We start from the raw sequence: 25,587 nt of genomic DNA on the forward strand, positions 1-25,587 counted from the left end.
AAACTGCTGATATATGGGGCATATCTGTAAAAATAATAAGTTCTGTTATTGACGTCATAGCACCATATCTAGCACTAGTTTTTAATAGCTGTATTGAACATGGCGTGTTTCCTGACCTTCTGAAGTATAGTAAAATTACACCAATATTGAAATCGGGACTCACTTCTGACCCTAATAACTATCGCCCTGTTTCGGTGTTGCCGAACCTTAGTAAAATTTTTGAAAAAATTATTTTAAGCCAAATGCTTACTCACTTTAACACTTATAAGTTACTTCATATAAAACAATTTGGCTTTACTAGGGGACGCTCGACTACAGATGCAGGTGTTGAACTCATCAGGAATATTTTTGAGGCCTGGGAGGAATCACAGAATGCACTTGGTATCTTCTGTGATTTATCTAAGGCTTTTGATTGTGTTCAACATTCAACGCTGGTCAGGAAGCTATGCCACTATGGTATAAGAGGATCTGCACTCGATCTTCTGATCTCATATTTAAATAATAAGATTCAGAGGGTCGAGGTGAATGGCAGGAGATCTCCTGGGACTCCTCTCGGTATGGGGGTACCACAAGGGTCTATTCTTGGACCCTTCCTCTTCCTAATTTATATAAATGATCTACCTAACCTTGTAGAAAAAAAAACACAAGGTGGTATTGTTTGCGGATGACACTTCACTTATATTCAAAGTGAAACGAAGCCAAGTTTTATATGACGAAGTAAACAATGCTCTATCTGACATCGTGTAATGGTTTAGCGCCAATAACTTATTGTTAAATAATCATAAAACCAAATATATTAAATTCACCGCGCCAAATGTCAAAAATGTAGATGCAAATATTTTATTAAATGGAGAGGTGGTAAAACCAGTGGAATCTGCTATATTTCTTGGCATTACTCTTGATTCTAAATTGCAGTGGGGCCCCCATATTGAAGGATTGGCGAATAGGCTTAGTTCTGCAGCATATGCGGCTAAGAAAATCAGACGGTTAACTGACATAGATACGGCGAGATTAGTATACTTTAGTTATTTTCATAGTATTATGTCCTATGGTATATTGTTATGGGGCAGTGCGGCCGATATTAATACTATCTTTGTGCTGCAGAAGAGGGCTATTCGCGCGATTTATAACCTAGGTCCTAAAGAATCATTAAGAGAAAAATTTAAAGAAATAAACATTTTGACTGTTGCTTCTCAATACATTTTTGATAATGTTTTGTATGTTCATAAGCACATTGAGGAATTTTCTAGAAACTGTGACATTCATAATGTTAACACGAGGAACAAACATAAACTTGTTATGCCTACTACTCGGTTGGGTCGAGTTAGTAAGTCTTTTGTTGGGCGATGTATATGCTTCTACAATATGATCCCAGAAAATGTACAAAACAAATGTGTTACGAAATTTAAAAGAATTGTTAAAAAACGTTTGTGCGGGAAAGGTTATTATAGCATAAACGATTTTCTTAATGACACCACGGACTGGGATTAAAGCGAACACCCTCAGGCTCTTTAATTATTAATGTTTATTTTACGATATTACATTGTAATCCATATTTTATATAAAAAAAAAGCCCGCTGAGTTTCTTGCGCCCATTCTTCTCAGGTCTGAGGCAGTCTCTTTTGAATGGGTGGTAGATTTTGACGTTCAATAAGTGATTATAAATCCTATTTTGAATAAAAATATTTGAATTTGAATTATTGGTGACTGGTAACGCCACCGTATGGTACATGGTATCCCAGTGAAATATAGCCATAAAACTCTGACGGTTAAACGAAGCAAAAATAATAAATTTAAGTTTTAAGTAACAATTAAATAAGTATTGGTCGATGTAACAAAAACTAGTAATTTACAAACGTTGAAATAACATCGGTCGTTTGATATCATTTCGTAAACATGAGTATTTACTTTGGTCTTCGCAACATCAAAAGCTTTGTACTCAGAAGGCTTAGCGTTAGACAGGCGTGAAACTGAGCTCTTTTAATATTTTATTTTGCTTGAAAGGCTCGCTTAGAATACCGAGATGCTTCTTTTATCTCGGATTTTTGGGACTATATTTTGAGCATCGAGTAATATTGGAACAACCTGCCTCCACCATTGCATGACCTCAGTACAATTTCAAACTTTCGAGTAAAAATGAAGAAATACGTAATGACGAGTCAGATTGGCAAGCTCTGGTTGCGCAAAAATTAATAGGCATTGATAGTACTAGCCTGGACTTGTTCTTTGCTTTATTATATAAGATAATATTATGTTGGGATAAATATAATAATTAACTAATAATTTATTACTCAGCACCGCGACTTCAAGCGTCAAACTTTAGATGCGTTAAAGGAGGATGGTGAGAATGGACCCACATAATTTAAAAATTAAGGAAGCATCGTACAAGTACAAGTTTATATGAATTATAAACATAAGTTTATAAGATGTTTATAGAAAAATTATTGAGGCGCTATGAAATGGGAGTCAAACGATATAAATTATTATATTTTTTTAAAAATTTGGTAATTTTTTTGACATGACAGTAATTTTTACAATACAATAATTGTGAAGTACAATAAGATTCAATAAGATTTTTATCGTTTTTGATACTAAAATCAGTAGGTAAGTATCTTTAAAAGATTCGATAACTGCTTGAAAAAAGAATGAATTGTGAATCCTCAGTTATTAGCTGCTGGTCAACCTTCCACATAAATATTATATTATCTTTAAGCAGACAGTAATTAGGCATAGACATAAGATACAAAATATTGTTTAATAATTTTAGGTTATATTTTACTTTTAGGCATATCTTTTTTCTCCCACTTTTTTAGACTTACGATTTTTTTTAAGTTTTGTTACGTTCTACAATTATTATGTTATACAATTATTAGTACATTTATGAAAATTTAATATACGTTCACAAAAATCGTCACCTTTTTGCTCTTAATAGTGATTTTCATTAATATAACACTAGAAATAAGGGATTGCTTGTAACTAATTCTTGTAGGCTTCATAAGATACATAATAGCTTTAAGGGTAAATGTATACACTTCTATAATAAAGTCCCAGCCATTGTTCAGGCATTATCTATAAATAAATTTAAATGTTTTATAAAAAAGTGGCTCTGTCGTAAATCCTATTGCTCCACTGCTGAATATCTAAATGATCAGACAGCCTGGGACTAGATTGTGATTATTTTATAGCGACAGAAATTACTGTACAATATTGATTATTTTTATTGAAGAATGCTGGGAGAGTTTCTTGCGCCGCTTTTTCTCTCTATCTAGTATCTAGTAGTTATTAGAAATGTCATCAAAAAGAATTCTAAAGGAATCAATTTTGAGAAAATAAATGCCTTTTACGCCTTTTTATTAATATTTCCATGATGTACGCCACGTATTTTAGTGGGTCAAAATACATGCATTTTTGCCATCCTCCTTTTATTTGTTTTCTGTCGGTTGGTGAAATTCTGAAAGGAAGCTTATGTAATTCGTTGAAATTTACCAACGATTGATAAAACAACAACTTATTTCAAACATTGCACAAAAGCCAATTTGTTTATAAGCCAATAAATTTTCAATGTAAGTTAGCGGATTGTGAAACTACATATATAAGTTTCGGAACGTGTTTGTGGGACAAATACGATTTTCCGATCAGCTGAATACGTGACTTGTACTGGTTTTAAACTTTGCGAAATAGAATCGGCTTTGTGACCCTGCTGGGTGGCTCGAATAAATGCGGCCCGTATAGATCGGTGTAAACTAAAATAAACAAAGCTTAAAACGATATATATTTTATTACAAATAGAAAAGAGTTTCGTTTTCTGACACGCTTTTTATTAGCTTCACCAGTATGTATGTTCGTTTGTAACCGACCCCTTTGAGCACTATTTCGACCCACTTTAAGCGTCCAGATTTAGTTCAAACTTCGTAGATTTAACGAGGATCGATAAAGCAGGAATTGATGTTCATTTTAAAATTTAACCATTATCTTTAACCGATTTATATAATATTAGGAGTATTACTGGTATGCGCGGTGATCACACGATGCCGGCTAGAGAATGGGTATATACGCAACGGCGCCTATTTCTGCCGTGAAGCAGAAGTGTGTAAGCATTACTGTATTTCTGACTGAAGGGCGCCGTAGCTTGTGAAATTACTGGGCAAATTAGACTCACAGTTGTAGTGCCGCTCAGAATTTTTGGCTCTTTCAAGAATCCTGTGTGGTGCAGCATTGTAATGGACAGGGAATATCAATTACCATCAGCTGAACGTCCTGCTCGTCTCGTCTCTTATTGTCATAAAATACCATCAGGTGACCCGTAAGCTCTCTTGTATCTTCCATAAAAAAATATATTTTTGAAGGAAGTGGTTATGTGATCTTAAATTCCTATTTTAATAAAAACATATATATTTTTATATATTAATTTGTATTCAATTACAACTATAGCTTCATAAAATGATAGAGAAAATAGGAATATTTTTTATGCGAATACTATATGTAAAAGCGAGGATATGCCCATCAATGAACAAGCGGTGTCATTTGCTTATAACAGTGATATCATCAACTATGTTATAATACAGGGGTGCTCAAACGGTCGATCGAGTGCTTTTTGAGTCGATCTCGAGAAAAAAATCCGATATAGAACTATTCACAGATTTTGTTTGAGGTAACTAAAATCGGTAATTACGTACTATCTTATGAAAAGAATCTTCAGGACATGCAGTATCATGCAGATTCAACATCCGAGGTCACTCTTTAGTTAAGTTTAGAACTTTAGACACTAGAACGCGTTTGTTTTATAAGAACTAATAAACTCGCAATCTATACATACCTATAAATAAAATTGGAGTGTCTGTTTGTAATATTGATATAACCGTTTTTACTTCATGTATGAATATATATACGGTACATACACCAAAATAACATTTTTTACAATTTTTGACTGTCTGTCTGTCTGTTTGTTCCGGCTAATCTCTGAATTGGCTGGACCGATTTTGACGGGACTATATTGGCAGGTAGCTGATGTAATAAGGAGTAACTTGGGCTTCGTTTATTTTATAAACAATCTTTTATTTTAGAAAAATAAAGTAATGTTGCAATGTCCAAGAAACGGTCTAACTCTAAAAATAATTTATATGGCAAGACAACGATTGCCGGGTCGGCTAGTTTTGAATAATATGAGTTTTTTCATTGACATTTTAGAGCCGACCTACACTTACCTTGACTAAAAAAATGCATATTCTTGTGACAAGACTACGATTTCAGTGGAGGGGATCTGTGCAAGGATGTCGTCAATTGCCGCTTTAACGCAGCCCATGAGATGATCGGTTTCTGCATTACCACTATGGGAACTGTAAACACACGCATAGATGCGGACGCGGTCCTCTAAATCTACGCGGAGCCAGAGAGTAGACAGGCCGAGGGTAGACCCTCAAAATTGCCGAGACGGCGACAACAGATATCCTCCCTAACATACACACATACCCCGGCATGAGGCAAAAAATTGTGCTCAATTTTGTACCCGGGGTACGTCAAATACGACGTATCGCTAGATCGAGATATCTGCGCCTCCGTAAAGAATCACAAGGCCGGCTGCGCCGTCTCAAGGTGGTGTTGGACGGCGTTTAAGTTGGGGTGAATTCCCCTGATGTTACAAAAGTCCTCAGTAAGCGTGGAGCGGGTTGCCGTGGTGTTGCTGCCGGTTTGTCCTGTGACATACGCGGTACTGTGCCCTCCCCAGAATACGAGGGGCAGCCCGAGCGCGAATGCTCGGGGAGGGATTCTTCGGCTCTACTAGAGCCGGTACCCTCCTGGGTTAGTTTCTGTTTTAATACCGCTCTCATATTTTGTTGGGGTAGGGGGGGGGGGGGGGGGGAATGGCCTCCGGTCCTCGACACTAACCTATGCGAAACACGCTAGCCTTCACGCCGGTATTCTGTGCGAGTGTGGTAAGTAGCCCGGATGAGTCTGGCCAGACTGTGCTGACGTCAAAAGACGGTACCATGTTTTGGTACCCACTTTCAATAAGCCCGTAGTCGCCTCTTATGACACCCTTGGGTCTGGGACTACCCTATTCTTTTTTCGTCCCGGGGAAGCACAGGGCAGCTATAGCGTTCGGGATGTGGGCTATTATAAACTCGTGCGTTCTGTTTCCCAATTGACAAAATAATGTCTATTAAATAGAAAAAACCCACCACGAAGTTTTTACAAAAAAAAAAAAACATAGAAGTTGTTATGATTCATGCAAATATTTCTAAAAAGAAGCAACTAATTTGTTTCAATATCAAATTTAATGATTTGATTCAATGAGTTACGTTAGGTTTCATTTCTTATAACTTTTATAAGAAATAAATGATTCGTTAGTTTTCTATTTAATTGCTTCATTTTTTCGCAACTTTATTAAAATAGTTGTTCAGTACACGTGCGGAACCATCATTGAAACTTTCTTCGGCTGCGCCTCGGCTCGGTTAGACATTTGTCGGAACTCTTTGCAATGACAGGCTTGCCGCACTCGTAATGATGCATACTATTTAAAGATGAAGAAGAATTTGTCATGTGCCTTTGACAACACCAACACAGACGTACGTTACGCGAGATCAACATACGGGGCGTTGAGAATGAAAGCCGCCATATTAGTAACGTCATAATGTTGTCAGGAGGTCTACTCGCAAAATCGACAACGATACATTCGGAACGATACGACAATACTCCGAATATATCGCAACTGTCCTACTCTAACAAATGTTCGAATTCCTTTTCGTTTATCGTTACCATAGACTAATATTTAGATTTTTTTTCCATGTTAGTGTGAATGAAAAATGTTCAAACCTAAACATTATCTGTGCTATGTCACTGTTAAGTGTCAAAAGTCAAAACATAGTTTAGGTCCTAAGGACCATGTCAGGCTCTGCACCACTAATTAGGTATTATTTACACATAATGTAAATATTAAAAAAATATGAAATGAATATAATCTGACCATTTAAAATTGAATAAATAATACAAAACTTGCGGATAATAAAATGTAAAAAAAAGTAACTCAACCCTTCTCGTCGACTTCCTATTTCTATTTGCATTATTTGTACGCAAAAACGATCAACAAAATGATTTAAATGACTTAGTAGTAAAAAATCCTGGTGAATACCAGTGGGAGGCTCCTTTGCACGGGATGCCGGCTAGATTATGGGTACCACAACGGCGCCTATTTCTGCCGTGAAGCAGTAATGTGTAAGCATTACTGTGTTTCGGTCTGAAGGGCGCCGTAGCTAGTGAAACTACTGGGCAAATCAGACTTAACATCTTAGTCTGAAGGTGACGAGCGCAATTGTGGTGCCGCTCAGAATTTTTGAGTTTTTCAAGAATCCTGAGCGGCACTGCATTGTAATGGGCAGGGCGTATCAATTACCATCAGCTGAACGTCCTGCTCGTCTCGTCCCTTATAATCAGAAAAAAAAATTGTAAATCACATATAATTATTTCAATAATATTTATTAAGTATGTATATTGTATGGCAAATATATCTATACAACTTGAAACGATAATAGCATCGGCAGCCTAGAAGGTGTCGTTGTGATTATCGTAAAAGTGACGTTTGATTATTTGTGAAATTCGAATATTCGTCTCTGACATTTTCAATTAAGAGTAGGGTTACGACCGATAGTATCGAATAATGTTTCGTTCGTTCAATCATCGTTTCGACATTAATTACGATGTAACTAAGAGTAGGATTCGACACGACTAATGCGACGATTTATCGAATATCGATTTTAGGAGTAGGCCCCCAGGTCTATACACTTCAAAAATCACCAATTAAAAGTATCTATAATTTTTAAACCACCGACACTCTGATGTCGTCATGTGAATATTAATATTATGAAAATCTTCCGTCCCTGTTTCAACGCATCTAATCTGTATAAGGCTAGTTTATGAAAAAAGCTGTGAATAGTTTATCCAATAAACTTCTATCTAGAAATAAGTCCTACGTCTTACATGATCTTACTCACATAATTTGTTTAAATAACCAATTATTGTGTATAAAATATCGAAATATTTGTATTAACATCATGCCTTAAGCATTCTAAGATTTATTAAATATAAATAACATAGCGCATAGCATATTTGCCTGCAGGGCATGTATTTTTATAACAAAAGACACTCTAGGGAATTGTGTTAGAACGTTGCTTTAAGTTTGTGTTACAAGTGATAAGCGGATTTAGAAAATAATATTTGAATTTTAGACGCTAAATAACTAAGAAAAGAACTATTAAGGCGAAGAGTAAGCAGAAAACACGCATTCAATATGTTTTTAGACAAGTTTTTTGGTGAAAATATAGCATTTCGAGTTATGAACACTATTTAATCCTTTTACACATTTCCTTAAATCTTATTTGTAGGTTGCTAATGCTTGCTGTTGGTTATAGTTAACATTCCAGAGCCTTTTTGAACTACCACTTTTCCTTGCAGTTAAACAAGTTTTTTGACATGGCATGACGCATTTTTTAGTACAACTCTGAGAATAGTTACTCTTATAGCATATACTTTTTTGTGTAGGTATATTTATTCAGATTAGTAATGAATAACGAGGATTGTAAGCATATAAACGGTTTTCCACGCAAGAATTTTGAAAATATTGGCTTTGTTACATAGATGGCGGGCCGGAAGCTGTGAACTCAAATCGCTCAAGGTCGCTGTCATTTAGTGTCGCCTTAAAAGGCATTCTTTTTCTCAAAATTGATTCCTTTAGAATTATTTTTGATGTTATTTCTAATATACTAGATACTACTACCGCTTCGGAAACAAATGAAGCTCTGAGAGAGAAGAAGCGGCGCAAGAAACTCTCCCAGAATTATTTAAAAAATATATACAATATTGTACTGTCATTGCTATCGCAATAAAATAATCATAATCTAGTCCCAGGCTGTCCGATCACTTAGATATTCAGCTGTGGAGTAATAGGATTTACGACAGAGCCATTTTTTAATAAAACATTTCAATTTATTTATAGATAATGGCTCAACAGTGGCTGGGACTTAAAGCTATTATGTATCTTATGAAGCCTACTAGAAGTAGTTACAAGCAATCCCTTATTTCTAGTGTTATAATAATGAAAATCACTATTAAGAGCAAAAAGGTGACGATTTTTGTGAACGAATATTTAATAAATGTACTGATAATGAACAATCATAATATTTATTTCTTTAAATTTTTCTTTGAGAGACTGTCTATAACCAAGCAGATATATAGCACGAACAGTGCTCTTTTGCAGAACAAACACTATATCAATGTCAGCAGCATGACCCCATAGTAAAATACCTTACGTCATGTTATGTCGCAGTAAGTTATTTAATTATGAACGTATGTAGGAATATTTATTATTACATACAAACATCTAATCATACCTGTCTTCCAAGGATTGGACAGAGATTACAGAACCCCAGGCATCATGTCACCTCATGACAAAAAATTATCATTCACGTCCAAAATTACTTTTATTATACATTTTACCAATTACCATAACTTTGGGTACATTAAAAAAAATTCTAATGCTATCTCAGCATACTTCAGGGAAGGTTACGCTCGCAGCGTAATGAAAATAACCCACCTCCCATTACAAGCAATTTTCCAAATAAAATCACAATGTATATATGCACTTGCATGCTAATTCATTTATTACAAAATTATTATGACATCAAGTCCTATACTATTAAATACATATTATCTCTATAAACCGGTGTGTAAATTATTTAGAATATCTTTGCAAAAAAATACGTTGAGTCTCAGATTTTGAAATAAAGCAAGCCACTTATTACTTATAACATAAACCCCACTTGAAGGGGTAACTGTGACAAACACACCAGTTAGCAGTTTGCACTTCGCACTAGTACCACTCTATGAAGCCACTACCTTCATATGCTGAATATTTAAACCCTTCAACCACAGTTTCAACTTTCCAAATTGGGGTTAACGTGACTTGTCAACAGGCAACTTTATATTCGAAAAGAGGATAGTTACTCGCTGGAAAGCTTAAATTTGAATGGAATTCAGCATTGTACATTTTTGTAATTAATGTATGTAATTCTGATTTTACAAACTGCTTTTGTTTCCAAAAAAAGATACAGGTTGCTCAATATTTAACAGGTATCTGTAAATTCCATTAAAATTAACGTGATTATAATTTCAGTAATAATTAATTTGAGAGATAGAAACGCGTGTTATAATACATAAGCAAGTGTGTGAATAGAATCTTTACGCGTTATTGAAGTAGAGCTTTTTGGTTCATTAATTAATTTTTATTTTTCTCGTAAACGCTGTCAATATAACATCGTAATATTTTGAGCAACATTACCATTTTTATAGTAATATTTCATTTGGCGCGTTAGGGAAAAATCGACACGAAAATTCGACACCCTTACTTTAGCAGCAGGTCAACTAGACCATTTGTATCATAAGTCGGCTACCAAGCCTCTTGTAACTCATATGTCTACTGAACCACAATCAATGGATGAGAATTAAATAAATTTCAATATATGATTTCAATTTATACACATTTTTAAAAATATATATATATATATATATTTCTAATTATGTAAAAATAATTTAATAATAATTCTTTGCAAATTATTTTTATGAATTAGTATTACGACTCTTTGAGTATAAGATATTAGATAATTTCACACTTTCGGTCATAACGTTCGTGGTCTAGCGGTATCGACGATAGAATCGTGAAGCGTTATACTGTCGTCTATCGTGGGTTCGAATCCTGGCTTCATTTTCGTTTTTAGTTTTTTTTTGTTTCTTTCTCGATTATTGGTTCATAACGAATGTCACGGTCGGTCATTGACATTAGCGATCAGCTGTGCAATGAAGTTACACGTACCTTTGTGATCGTCAATGTGATATTATATGTCGTCATGGTTATAGTTTTGTTATGGTAATAAAATAATTTGTGCCATCAAAAATATTTATTAAACCACAAGGAAAGGGGTAAGTTGCACAGAATTTATATGTAATTGGGATAGAAGTTAGGCATTTGTATTTGTATCTGTAAATAATATTACTATTTTTTATTGTCCTAGCCTATGGAAATGCCCTTTTAATGAATACATAAGTACCCTGAGAGGTTGAGCAGCCGAGAGCTTGGGTTTTGGTAGAATTCCCTCCAACGTGGATAAAATTCTCCTGGCGTCCAAAGTAGTCTTAGTACTTAGCTTTAGTTTAGTTTAAATATAATAGGTGTAATAAGGCTACAGTTGATTTAGTGCAAGAAATATAAGTTCTAATTTAACAAAGGTGTGTCATTTACATCATAAACCCGTAACAAAATAGCGCCCAACGTTAAAACTAAAGGGTTATGTTTGACATCGTGGTTATGCTTTGGCTGCTTAACGGCAGCTAAATACCTACATACGGCTTAACTTAACTTGTTCATACCTATTTACGCATCTTTAGTTGAAGTATAAGATTGATGCGCTTGCGTATATTATAACGCTTATACTTAATTGTAATTCATAAGTTGGTTATTTATATATTAATTATTCATAAGTTAATTGTAGCAGTTACATAGTGGCAGTAGACATATTATACCTGTCGTGGGTTTGTAACTTGTAAAATATTGTGTATTGTATGCAATTAAATTTCAAAAAGAATAGTAATTCAATGCGGTTACCCATACATCTACCTAAGCTTAGTATAATAATATTTGACGAGCAGTTAGGTATAAAAGTCACACTAACTTGTTGCATTTACCTATAATATAATACTGCCTAATCTTGTGGTTACTTATAGGTTAAGTAGATAGATTAAGTTAGATAGTGCATTCTAATAGATACTAGTTTACATTATTAGGCACATAATTATTTTGTTTAATTATTGTTAACATTTACAGACTTTAGATCTAAATAAGATAATATATAAGACTTACTTTTGATTAAAATATTATGTATGACAGTAATCAGTTTGGTACATGTAGGTACATACTTTTAGAGTTCCCTCTTGGCGAAAAGTTTATTTTGTGGTTCTGTATATTGTGTTGAGTTTTTTTTGCGCATAATATTATTATTGATAGTATTTACTTATTTATATTACCGGATAAACATAAAAGTTTATTTCTTTGTGTTTGTAATTAAAGAATTCTACATTAGTTATATTAGGTACACATAATATAAGGCAATTGCACACAATACCGCTATTGTAATCAACTAATTTTAGTTTTGTATAGTATTTTGTTTTAATTGTATATTAAATATGGATCCTCAATTTTTGTTAAAAGATGAAGTCGAATTCGAACTTGCGTGTCGGGGGTATACTCATCCAGGCTTAGTTTCAGCTCTTAAAATTATCTTAAAAAAAATGTTAGAAGCTGAAAGCTCAATGATAGTCTCTTATGAAATAAAGTCACCGCAAGCATCTATTACCACCCCGGGACTAGAACTAGACATTTGTTCAGACAAAATAAGCAATGTTATGCGTTATGTCTCAGAGTTAAAAGAAAAGCCAGATAAACAGTTGTACAAACGTCTAGTTTCTCGTTTGTGTCACATTGTCAACAGATTGAAATTGGCCGCGCCTACGGAAGAGGAAGACAGAGATAGGCGTAACATACTATTAGATAAGGCCGTTATAACTTTAAAAGATTTAGAGGGCAAAGACGACATACTGGATGGGGAGGAAATAACTCCGGAAATGAAAGAGGCTTTACATAACTCCATAGGTGAGGATAGTAAAAAAAAATAAATCTCTTAAAGGAAGAAAATATGATGACGAAACCTATGGCATCTACGTCTAAGGAATTGCACGGAGTGTTAGTAGAAGAAGATCAAATTTTAAAACATTCTTTAGAACACAAAAAGGTATGTTTTGCGCAAGAGGACTTTGAAAGTCCAACTTTTCATGGCAAAAAGCGAAACTCTAAATTATTTAATTCCACTTCATTCGAGGAAACTCGACCAGTACGCAAGCTTGTACCTATAAGTCAATGGGGTGTCCATTTTTATGGTGACAATAAATTTAGCGTGAATGCTTTTATTGAACGGGTTGAGGAACTTCAGGAGGCTAGGAACGCAACTGAGGATGATTTATGGCGTCATGCAATTGATTTTTTTAAGGATGATGCGTTAATTTGGTTTCGTGCAAATAGAGAGTTTATAAGTACTTGGAATGAGCTGGTAATCTTGCTTAAACGGACATTTCAATCTCCTTACTACCAAGAGGAACTATTGACCGAAGCAAAAGCTAGAACACAAGGTAAAAATGAGTCAGTACTCATATTTATTTCAGTAATGCAAAATATGTTTAATAGACTCCCCAACAAAATTACTGAATCAAAAAAAATAATGATTATTTGTAAAAATTTGCAACCATTTTATCAAAGGGCCATATGTAGGGACACTTTCTGTTCTATTTCCGATCTAATAAATGTTATGCGTATCATTGAAAGAACTAAAATTAATTGTGACAAGTTTCAGGAACCGAAAACGTCAGTTTACTCATTAGAACCCGATTTAGCTTATAAATTGAGCAGAAATTCTATGACTAACAATGACTTAGTTAATGAAATAAAAACCACCAATAAAAGTAGTGTGAACATGCGGTGCTGGAATTGTCGTGAATCTGGTCATTTATTCAGATCTTGCACCATGCCAAAACAGCGTATATTTTGTTATCGTTGTGGTCATTTTGGCGTAACTGCAAAAGATTGTACCTGCAAGGGAAACGCCAAAGAGGAGGGTTTGAAACCTGCCAACTGAACCTCTCCTCTAAAACTAATAAAGTGTGGCAGAACTGGCTAAATTTTATTCGTATCGTCATGTCCAAGAAAGCACTTTCACCCTTAACCCTAAAGAAAGAAAATGATAACAGGCCATACATACAAATAAACATTTTAAATTATAATTGTTACGGATTATTAGATACAGGTGCCACTTGTTCAGTCATAAATAGTGAATTCGCAAGAACTTTGAAGCACTTGGGGGTTAAAATACAGAAAATAAAATCTATGGATATTGCAACTGCAGATGGTGCCAGTTATTCTGTTACTGAAGGTTTTGATGTTCCGGTAAGTTTTAATGATCAGTTTCACTATATCACTATGCTTCTTATGCCTAATTTGTCACAGAAATTGATATTAGGTAAAGATTTTTTTTGACATTTTTGAAATTTCCTTTAAATTTAAAGGAGTGTTGGTAAAAGAATTATCAGAAGTCAACAACATTGAAGATAAAGCAACGCATTTAACAAGTAAAGAAGATTTAGATGAAAGTCAACAACAACAACTAACTGATATTATTGAAGAAATACGGAAATGTATAGGTACAGGTTTAGGTAGAACTAAAATTATTAAGCACACTATAGATACAGGGAACAGTAAACCAATATATCAGAAACAGTATGTCTTTTCTCCTGTCATTAAGAAAGAAATCGAAAGCGAATTAGATGAAATGTTAGAAAAAGATGTGGTTGAACCGTCTCACAGTCCATGGTGTTCACCGGTGGTACTTGTTAAAAAAGCTAATGGTAACAACAGACTTTGTTTAGACAGTCGTTAGCTAAATAAAGTTACAAAAAGGGACACATACCCACTTCCAAGAATATCTAGCATTATCGATAATTTACGTAATGCAAAATACCTTAGCACTTTTGACTTAAAATCGGCCTTTTGGCAAATTGAACTTGAGGAAACTAGCAAAGAAAAGACCGCATTTGCAATTCCAGGTAGAGGCCTTTTTCATTTCAAAGTAATGCCATTTGGCTTAGTAAATGCGTCACAATCGCAACAACGGTTAATGGACATATTATTTCACGCCTCTTATGAAATAAAGTCACCGCAAGCATCTATTACCACCCCGGGACTAGAACTAGACATTTGTTCAGACAAAATAAGCAATGTTATGCGTTATGTCTCAGAGTTAAAAGAAAAGCCAGATAAACAGTTGTACAAACGTCTAGTTTCTCGTTTGTGTCACATTGTCAACAGATTGAAATTGGCCGCGCCTACGGAAGAGGAAGACAGAGATAGGCGTAACATACTATTAGATAAGGCCGTTATAACTTTAAAAGATTTAGAGGGCAAAGACGACATACTGGATGGGGAGGAAATAACTCCGGAAATGAAAGAGGCTTTACATAACTCCATAGGTGAGGATAGTAAAAAAATTTTAAATCTCTTAAAGGAAGAAAATATGATGACGAAACCTATGGCATCTACGTCTAAGGAATTGCACGGAGTGTTAGTAGAAGAAGATCAAATTTTAAAACATTCTTTAGAACACAAAAAGGTATGTTTTGCGCAAGAGGACTTTGAAAGTCCAACTTTTCATGGCAAAAAGCGAAACTCTAAATTATTTAATTTATTATTATAATTATTACTAAATATAATATAATATAATCATATCGTAACAACAGACTTTGTTTAGACAGTCGTTAGCTAAATAAAGTTACAAAAAGGGACACATACCCACTTCCAAGAATATCTAGCATTATCGATAATTTACGTAATGCAAAATACCTTAGCACTTTTGACTTAAAATCGGCCTTTTGGCAAATTGAACTTGAGGAAACTAGCAAAGAAAAGACCGCATTTGCAATTCCAGGTAGAGGCCTTTTTCATTTCAAAGTAATGCCATTTGGCTTAGTAAATGCGTCACAATCGCAACAACGGTTAATGGACATATTATTTCACGCCTCTTATGAAATAAAGTCACCGCAAGCATCTATTACCACCCCGGGACTAGAACTAGACATTTGTTCAGACAAAATAAGCAATGTTATGCGTTATGTCTCAGAGTTAAAAGAAAAGCCAGATAAACAGTTGTACAAACGTCTAGTTTCTCGTTTGTGTCACATTGTCAACAGATTGAAATTGGCCGCGCCTACGGAAGAGGAAGACAGAGATAGGCGTAACATACTATTAGATAAGGCCGTTATAACTTTAAAAGATTTAGAGGGCAAAGACGACATACTGGATGGGGAGGAAATAACTCCGGAAATGAAAGAGGCTTTACATAACTCCATAGGTGAGGATAGTAAAAAAATTTTAAATCTCTTAAAGGAAGAAAATATGATGACGAAACCTATGGCATCTACGTCTAAGGAATTGCACGGAGTGTTAGTAGAAGAAGATCAAATTTTAAAACATTCTTTAGAACACAAAAAGGTATGTTTTGCGCAAGAGGACTTTGAAAGTCCAACTTTTCATGGCAAAAAGCGAAACTCTAAATTATTTAATTTATTATTATAATTATTACTAAATATAATATAATATAATCATATCGTAACAACAGACTTTGTTTAGACAGTCGTTAGCTAAATAAAGTTACAAAAAGGGACACATACCCACTTCCAAGAATATCTAGCATTATCGATAATTTGCGTAATGCAAAATACCTTAGCACTTTTGACTTAAAATCGGCCTTTTGGCAAATTGAACTTGAGGAAACTAGCAAAGAAAAGACCGCATTTGCAATTCCAGGTAGAGGCCTTTTTCATTTCAAAGTAATGCCATTTGGCTTAGTAAATGCGTCACAATCGCAACAACGGTTAATGGACATATTATTTCACGCCTTAGAGGGTAAAGTGTGGTCTTACCTTGATGATATCGTGGTCTGCTCTAAAACCTTTCAAGAACACCTAGAAATCCTGAGACAGGTAATGAATATTCTGGAAGAAGCGGGATTAACAATAAATGTTGAGAAATGTAAATTTGCAAGGCCGAGTTTACGATTTTTAGGTTACATCATAGATGAAGATGGTCTGCGCACTGATCCCGAAAAAGTTTCGGCAATCATGAACTTTCCAAGACCTAAAAATATTTCTGAATTACGAAGGTTCATCGGAATCGCTAGTGGGTATCGGAGATTCGTTAAAAAATTTTCACAAATTGCTGCTCCACTTCATGATTTGACAAAAGGTAAGAAAAACAAAAAGTTTGTCTGGACAGATGAGACAGAAAAAGCATTTCTTAAATTAAAAACATTGCTCACTACAACACCGGTCATCTCCTGTCCAGATTTTAGTAAAACTTTTATAATACAATGTGATGCAAGCAACAAAGAAATTGGCGCAGTACTCTGTCAAAAAACTAATAATGCAGAACAACCGATATCTTATTTAAGTAGGAAACTTAATAGCCGTGAACAATTGTACTCGACATCCGAACGGGAACTTTTAAGTATAGTTTATGCAATTGAGAAATTCAGACCCTACATAGATGGTACTCACTTCACAGTTATTACTGATCATAGTGCACTTAAAATGCTACACAATATGAAAGATCCGCATGGTAGATTAGGACGGTGGGCTATGAAGTTACAACAATTTAGCTTTGATATAGTTCATAGACCAGGCAGAAGTAATGTGGTGCCAGATGCCCTGTCTAGGTGTGTTGATGCAATTATGGACAATGATCGGGGAAATATAAGGATATTAGATAAACATAAGGATGAGTGGTATAAAAGTAAAGTTGCTAAATTTGGAAGTGAACAGAATAATTGTAACGACTGGCAGGTTAGAGAGGGTCTTTTATACAAGAAAATTTGTTTGAAGCAATATCCCAATGAATCGAATGACTGGAAACTAGTCATTCCACAGTCTTTGAGATCTGATATTTTAAGACACTGTCATGATGATGTTACAGCAGGCCATTTCGGAGTGCGCAAGACTTTATTCAGGATAAAACAACATTACTTTTGGCCAAATATGCTGAATGACATTAGGCAATATGTAAGGAAATGTGAAACTTGTGCAAAAGTGAAAGTATCACAGAAATCACGCTTAGGTCATATGGGTCAAGAGAGGACTGTTACTGGACCTTGGCAAGTCATATCAACAGACCTCATGGGCCCCTTTCCAAAAAGCAAGAATTTTAACACAATGCTTTTAGTAATAACCTGTTTATTTAGTAAATTCACACTAATGTTTCCCTTGAGAACAGGAAAAGCAGACAAAATTTGTGAAATTTTAGAGAACTTTTTGGCAAAGTTTCAGCTATAATCTGTGACAATGGAAAGCAATTTGTATCACAAGTATTCAAAGATCTCGCACATAAATATGACACTCAAATTTGGTATACTCCTAATTATCATCCTCAAAGCAATCCTACAGAACGTGTAAACAGAGTTGTTGGCACAATGATAGCGTCTTACATTAATTCAAGAAAAACTAATGAATGGGATAAACATTTGCAAGAATTTGCACACGCAATACGGACATCAGTTCATGAAACTACTGAGTACACACCCTCTTTTTTATTCTTTGGCCGAGAAACATCCTTTCCCGTAAAACTGACTGGTGAATCTGTTGGTACACAACACGTAGTGCAGAACCAACCGATACGTGTGGACATTGAAGAATATTTACATAGCTTGAAATCGCGATCGAAATTACATAGAGAGGTTGAACAAAGGATAAAGCTCGCACATGACAAAAGTCTCAGGTTTTATAACGAAAGACGTCGTAAAGCAAACTTTAAAGAGGGCGATATAGTATGGAGACGAACGAAATTCCTGTCAAAAGCGGGAACCAAATTTATGGCCAAGCTTGCACCGAAATTTGAAAAAGCTCTAATTGTAAAAAAATTGTCGGATAATGTATTTCAGCTAAATAATGCTTATGGCAAACCGATTGGCGTTTGGCATGCAAAAGATTTAAAGACTGTGGGCTGATGCATAGAAGAAATAAAATATATATATTTTAGATAAAATATATATATTTTTTTCTTTTGTAGGTTGGGGGAATGTTATGAATTAGTATTACGACTCTTTGAGTATAAGATATTAGATAATTTCACACTTTCGGTCATAACGTTCGTGGTCTAGCGGTATCGATGATAGAGTTGTGAAGCGTTATACTGTCGTCTATCGTGGGTTCGAATCCTGGCTTCATTTTCGTTTTTAGTTTTTTTTTGTTTCTTTCTCGATTATTGGTTCATAACGAATGTCACGGTCGGTCATTGACATTAGCGATCAGCTGTGCAATGAAGTTACACGTACCTTTGTGATCGTCAATGTGATATTATATGTCGTCATGGTTATAGTTTTGTTATGGTAATAAAATAATTTGTGCCATCAAAAATATTTATTAAACCACAAGGAAAGGGGTAAGTTGCACAGAATTTATATGTAATTGGGATAGAAGTTAGGCATTTGTATTTGTATCTGTAAATAATATTACTATTTTTTATTGTCCTAGCCTATGGAAATGCCCTTTTAATGAATACATAAGTACCCTGAGAGGTTGAGCAGCCGAGAGCTTGGGTTTTGGTAGAATTCCCTCCAACGTGGATAAAATTCTCCTGGCGTCCAAAGTAGTCTTAGTACTTAGCTTTAGTTTAGTTTAAATATAATAGGTGTAATAAGGCTACAGTTGATTTAGTGCAAGAAATATAAGTTCTTATTTAACAAAGGTGTGTCATTTACATCATAAACCCGTAACAAAATAGCGCCCAACGTTAAAACTAAAGGGTTATGTTTGACATCGTGGTTAGGCTTTGGCTGCTTAACGGCAGCTAAATACCTACATACGGCTTAACTTAACTTGTTCATACCTATTTACGCATCTTTAGTTGAAGTATAAGATTGATGCGCTTGCGTATATTATAACGCTTATACTTAATTGTAATTCATAAGTTGGTTATTTATATATTAATTATTCATAAGTTAATTGTAGCAGTTACATAGTGGCAGTAGACATATTATACCTGTCGTGGGTTTGTAACTTGTAAAATATTGTGTATTGCATGCAATTAAATTTCAAAAAGAATAGTAATTCAATGCGGTTACCCATACATCTACCTAAGCTTAGTATAATAATATTTGACGAGCAGTTAGGTATAAAAGTCACACTATCTTGTTGCATTTACCTATAATATAATACTGCCTAATCTTGTGGTTACTTATAGGTTAAGTAGATAGATTAAGTTAGATAGTGCATTCTAATAGATACTAGTTTACATTATTAGGCACATAATTATTTTGTTTAATTATTGTTAACATTTACAGACTTTAGATCTAAATAAGATAATATATAAGACTTACTTTTGATTAAAATATTATGTATGACAGTAATCAGTTTGGTACATGTAGGTACATACTTTTAGAGTTCCCTCTTGGCGAAAAGTTTATTTTGTGGTTCTGTATATTGTGTTGAGTTTTTTTTGCGCATAATATTATTATTGATAGTATTTACTTATTTATATTACCGGATAAACAAAAGTTTATTTCTTTGTGTTTGTAATTAAAGAATTCTGCATTACTTATATTAGGTACACATAATATAAGGCAATTGCACACAATACCGCTATTGTAATCAACTAATTTTAGTTTTGTATAGTATTTTGTTTTAATTGTATATTAAATATGGATCCTCAATTTTTGTTAAAAGATGAAGTCGAATTCGAACTTGCGTGTCGGGGGTATACTCATCCAGGCTTAGTTTCAGCTCTTAAAATTATCTTAAAAAAATGTTAGAAGCTGAAAGCTCAATGATAGTCTCTTATGAAATAAAGTCACCGCAAGCATTTATTACCACCCCGGGACTAGAACTAGACATTTGTTCAGACAAAATAAGCAATGTTATGCGTTATGTCTCAGAGTTAAAAGAAAAGCCAGATAAACAGTTGTACAAACGTCTAGTTTCTCGTTTGTGTTACATTGTCAACAGATTGAAATTGGCCGCGCCTACGGAAGAGGAAGACAGAGATAGGCGTAACATACTATTAGATAAGGCCGTTATAACTTTAAAAGATTTAGAGGGCAAAGACGACATACTGGATGGGGAGGAAATAACTCCGGAAATGAAAGAGGCTTTACATAACTCCATAGGTGAGGATAGTAAAAAAATTTTAAATCTCTTAAAGGAAGAAAATATGATGACGAAACCTATGGCATCTACGTCTAAGGAATTGCACGGAGTGTTAGTAGAAGAAGATCAAATTTTAAAACATTCTTTAGAACACAAAAAGGTATGTTTTGCGCAAGAGGACTTTGAAAGTCCAACTTTTCATGGCAAAAAGCGAAACTCTAAATTATTTAATTCCACTTCATTCGAGGAGACTCGACCAGTACGCAAGCTTGTACCTATAAGTCAATGGGGTGTCCATTTTTATGGTGACAATAAATTTAGCGTGAATGCTTTTATTGAACGGGTTGAGGAACTTCAGGAGGCTAGGAACGCAACTGAGGATGATTTATGGCGTCATGCAATTGATTTTTTTAAGGATGATGCGTTAATTTGGTTTCGTGCAAATAGAGAGTTTATAAGTACTTGGAATGAGCTGGTAATCTTGCTTAAACGGACATTTCAATCTCCTTACTACCAAGAGGAACTATTGACCGAAGCAAAAGCTAGAACACAAGGTAAAAATGAGTCAGTACTCATATTTATTTCAGTAATGCAAAATATGTTTAATAGACTCCCCAACAAAATTACTGAATCAGAAAAAATAATGATTATTTGTAAAAATTTGCAACCATTTTATCAAAGGGCCATATGTAGGGACACTTTCTGTTCTATTTCCGATCTAATAAATGTTATGCGTATCATTGAAAGAACTAAAATTAATTGTGACAAGTTTCAGGAACCGAAAACGTCAGTTTACTCATTAGAACCCGATTTAGCTTATAAATTGAGCAGAAATTCTATGACTAACAATGACTTAGTTAATGAAATAAAAACCACCAATAAAAGTAGTGTGAACATGCGGTGCTGGAATTGTCGTGAATCTGGTCATTTATTCAGATCTTGCACCATGCCAAAACAGCGTATATTTTGTTATCGTTGTGGTCATTTTGGCGTAACTGCAAAAGATTGTACCTGCAAGGGAAACGCCAAAGAGGAGGGTTTGAAACCTGCCAACTGAACCTCTCCTCTAAAACTAATAAAGTGTGGCAGAACTGGCTAAATTTTATTCGTATCGTCATGTCCAAGAAAGCACTTTCACCCTTAACCCTAAAGAAAGAAAATGATAACAGGCCATACATACAAATAAACATTTTAAATTATAATTGTTACGGATTATTAGATACAGGTGCCACTTGTTCAGTCATAAATAGTGAATTCGCAAGAACTTTGAAGCACTTGGGGGTTAAAATACAGAAAATAAAATCTATGGATATTGCAACTGCAGATGGTGCCAGTTATTCTGTAACTGAAGGTTTTGATGTTCCGGTTAGTTTTAATGATCAGTTTCACTATATCACTATGCTTCTTATGCCTAATTTGTCACAGAAATTGATATTAGGTAAAGATTTTTTTTGACATTTTTGAAATTTCCTTTAAATTTAAAGGAGTGTTGGTAAAAGAATTATCAGAAGTCAACAACATTGAAGATAAAGCAACGCATTTAACAAGTAAAGAAGATTTAGATGAAAGTCAACAACAACAACTAACTGATATTATTGAAGAAATACGGAAATGTATAGGTGTAAATGTACAGGTTTAGGTAGAACTAAAATTATTAAGCACACTATAGATACAGGGAACAGTAAACCAATATATCAGAAACAGTATGTCTTTTCTCCTGTCATTAAGAAAGAAATCGAAAGCGAATTAGATGAAATGTTAGAAAAAGATGTGGTTGAACCGTCTCACAGTCCATGGTGTTCACCGGTGGTACTTGTTAAAAAAGCTAATGGTAACAACAGACTTTGTTTAGACAGTCGTCAGCTAAATAAAGTTACAAAAAGGGACACATACCCACTTCCTAGAATATCTAGCATTATCGATAATTTACGTAATGCAAAATACCTTAGCACTTTTGACTTAAAATCGGCCTTTTGGCAAATTGAACTTGAGGAAACTAGCAAAGAAAAGACCGCATTTGCAATTCCAGGTAGAGGCCTTTTTCATTTCAAAGTAATGCCATTCGGCTTAGTAAATGCGTCACAATCGCAACAACGGTTAATGGACATATTATTTCACGCCTTAGAGGGTAAAGTGTGGTCTTACCTTGATGATATCGTGGTCTGCTCTAAAACCTTTCAAGAAAACCTAGAAATCCTGAGACAGGTAATGAATATTCTGGAAGAAGCGGGATTAACAATAAATGTTGAGAAATGTAAATTTGCAAGGCCGAGTTTACGATTTTTAGGTTACATCATAGATGAAGATGGTCTGCGCACTGATCCCGAAAAAGTTTCGGCAATCATGAACTTTCCAAGACCTAAAAATATTTCTGAATTACGAAGGTTCATCGGAATCGCTAGTTGGTATCGGAGATTCGTTAAAAATTTTTCACAAATTGCTGCTCCACTTCATGATTTGACAAAAGGTAAGAAAAACAAAAAGTTTGTCTGGACAGATGAGACAGAAAAAGCATTTCTTAAATTAAAAACATTGCTCACTACAACACCGGTCATCTCCTGTCCAGATTTTAGTAAAACTTTTATAATACAATGTGATGCAAGCAACAAAGGAATTGGCGCAGTACTCTGTCAAAAAACTAATAATGCAGAACAACCGATATCTTATTTAAGTAGGAAACTTAATAGCCGTGAACAATTGTACTCGACATCCGAACGGGAACTTTTAAGTATAGTTTATGCAATTGAGAAATTCAGACCCTACATAGATGGTACTCACTTCACAGTTATTACTGATCATAGTGCACTTAAAATGCTACACAATATGAAAGATCCGCATGGTAGATTAGGACGGTGGGCTATGAAGTTACAACAATTTAGCTTTGATATAGTTCATAGACCAGGCAGAAGTAATGTGGTGCCAGATGCCCTGTCTAGGTGTGTTGATGCAATTATGGACAATGATCGGGGAAATATAAGGATATTAGATAAACATAAGGATGAGTGGTATAAAAGTAAAGTTGCTAAATTTGGAAGTGAACAGAATAATTGTAACGACTGGCAGGTTAGAGAGGGTCTTTTATACAAGAAAATTTGTTTGAAGCAATATCCCAATGAATCGAATGACTGGAAACTAGTCATTCCACAGTCTTTGAGATCTGATATTTTAAGACACTGTCATGATGATGTTACAGCAGGCCATTTCGGAGTGCGCAAGACTTTATTCAGGATAAAACAACATTACTTTTGGCCAAATATGCTGAATGACATTAGGCAATATGTAAGGAAATGTGAAACTTGTGCAAAAGTGAAAGTATCACAGAAATCACCCTTAGGTCATATGGGTCAAGAGAGGACTGTTACTGGACCTTGGCAAGTCATATCAACAGACCTCATGGGCCCCTTTCCAAAAAGCAAGAATTTTAACACAATGCTTTTAGTAATAACCTGTTTATTTAGTAAATTCACACTAATGTTTCCCTTGAGAACAGGAAAAACAGACAAAATTTGTGAAATTTTAGAGAAACAGTTCTTGCTTTTTGGAAAAGTTTCAGCTATAATCTGTGACAATGGAAAGCAATTTGTATCACAAGTATTCAAAGATCTCGCACATAAATATGACACTCAAATTTGGTATACTCCTAATTATCATCCTCAAAGCAATCCTACAGAACGTGTAAACAGAGTTGTTGGCACAATGATAGCGTCTTACATTAATTCAAGAAAACATAATGAATGGGATAAACATTTGCAAGAATTTGCACACGCAATACGGACATCAGTTCATGAAACTACTGAGTACACACCCTCTTTTTTATTCTTTGGCCGAGAAACATCCTTTCCCGTAACACGTAGTGCAGAACCAACCGATACGTGTGGACATTGAAGAATATTTACATAGCTTGAAATCGTGATCGAAATTACATAGAGAGGTTGAACAAAGGATAAAGCTCGCACATGACAAAAGTCTCAGGTTTTATAACGAAAGACGTCGTAAAGCAAACTTTAAAGAGGGCGATATAGTATGGAGACGAACGAAATTCCTGTCAAAAGCGGGAACCAAATTTATGGCCAAGCTTGCACCGAAATTTGAAAAAGCTCTAATTGTAAAAAAATTGTCGGATAATGTATTTCAGCTAAATAATGCTTATGGCAAACCGATTGGCGTTTGGCATGCAACAGATTTAAAGACTGTGGGCTGATGCATAGAAGAAATAAAATATATATATTTTAGATAAAATATATATATTTTTTTCTTTTGTAGGTTGGGGGAATGTTATGAATTAGTATTACGACTCTTTGAGTATAAGATATTAGATAATTTCACACTTTCGGTCATAACGTTCGTGGTCTAGCGGTATCGACGATAGAATCGTGAAGCGTTATACTGTCGTCTATCGTGGGTTCGAATCCTGGCTTCAGTTTCGTTTTTAGTTTTTTTTTGTTTCTTTCTCGATTATTGGTTCATAACGAATGTCACGGTCGGTCATTGACATTAGCGATCAGCTGTGCAATGAAGTTACACGTACCTTTGTGATCGTCAATGTGATATTATATGTCGTCATGGTTATAGTTTTGTTATGGTAATAAAATAATTTGTGCCATCAAAAATATTTATTAAACCACAAGGAAAGGGGTAAGTTGCACAGAATTTATATGTAATTGGGATAGAAGTTAGGCATTTGTATTTGTATCTGTAAATAATATTACTATTTTTTATTGTCCTAGCCTATGGAAATGCCCTTTTAATGAATACATAAGTACCCTGAGAGGTTGAGCAGCCGAGAGCTTGGGTTTTGGTAGAATTCCC

This window comes from Leptidea sinapis, chromosome 21 (genome assembly GCF_905404315.1).
Source record: "Leptidea sinapis chromosome 21, ilLepSina1.1, whole genome shotgun sequence".
Classification (NCBI taxonomy): domain Eukaryota; kingdom Metazoa; phylum Arthropoda; class Insecta; order Lepidoptera; family Pieridae; genus Leptidea; species Leptidea sinapis.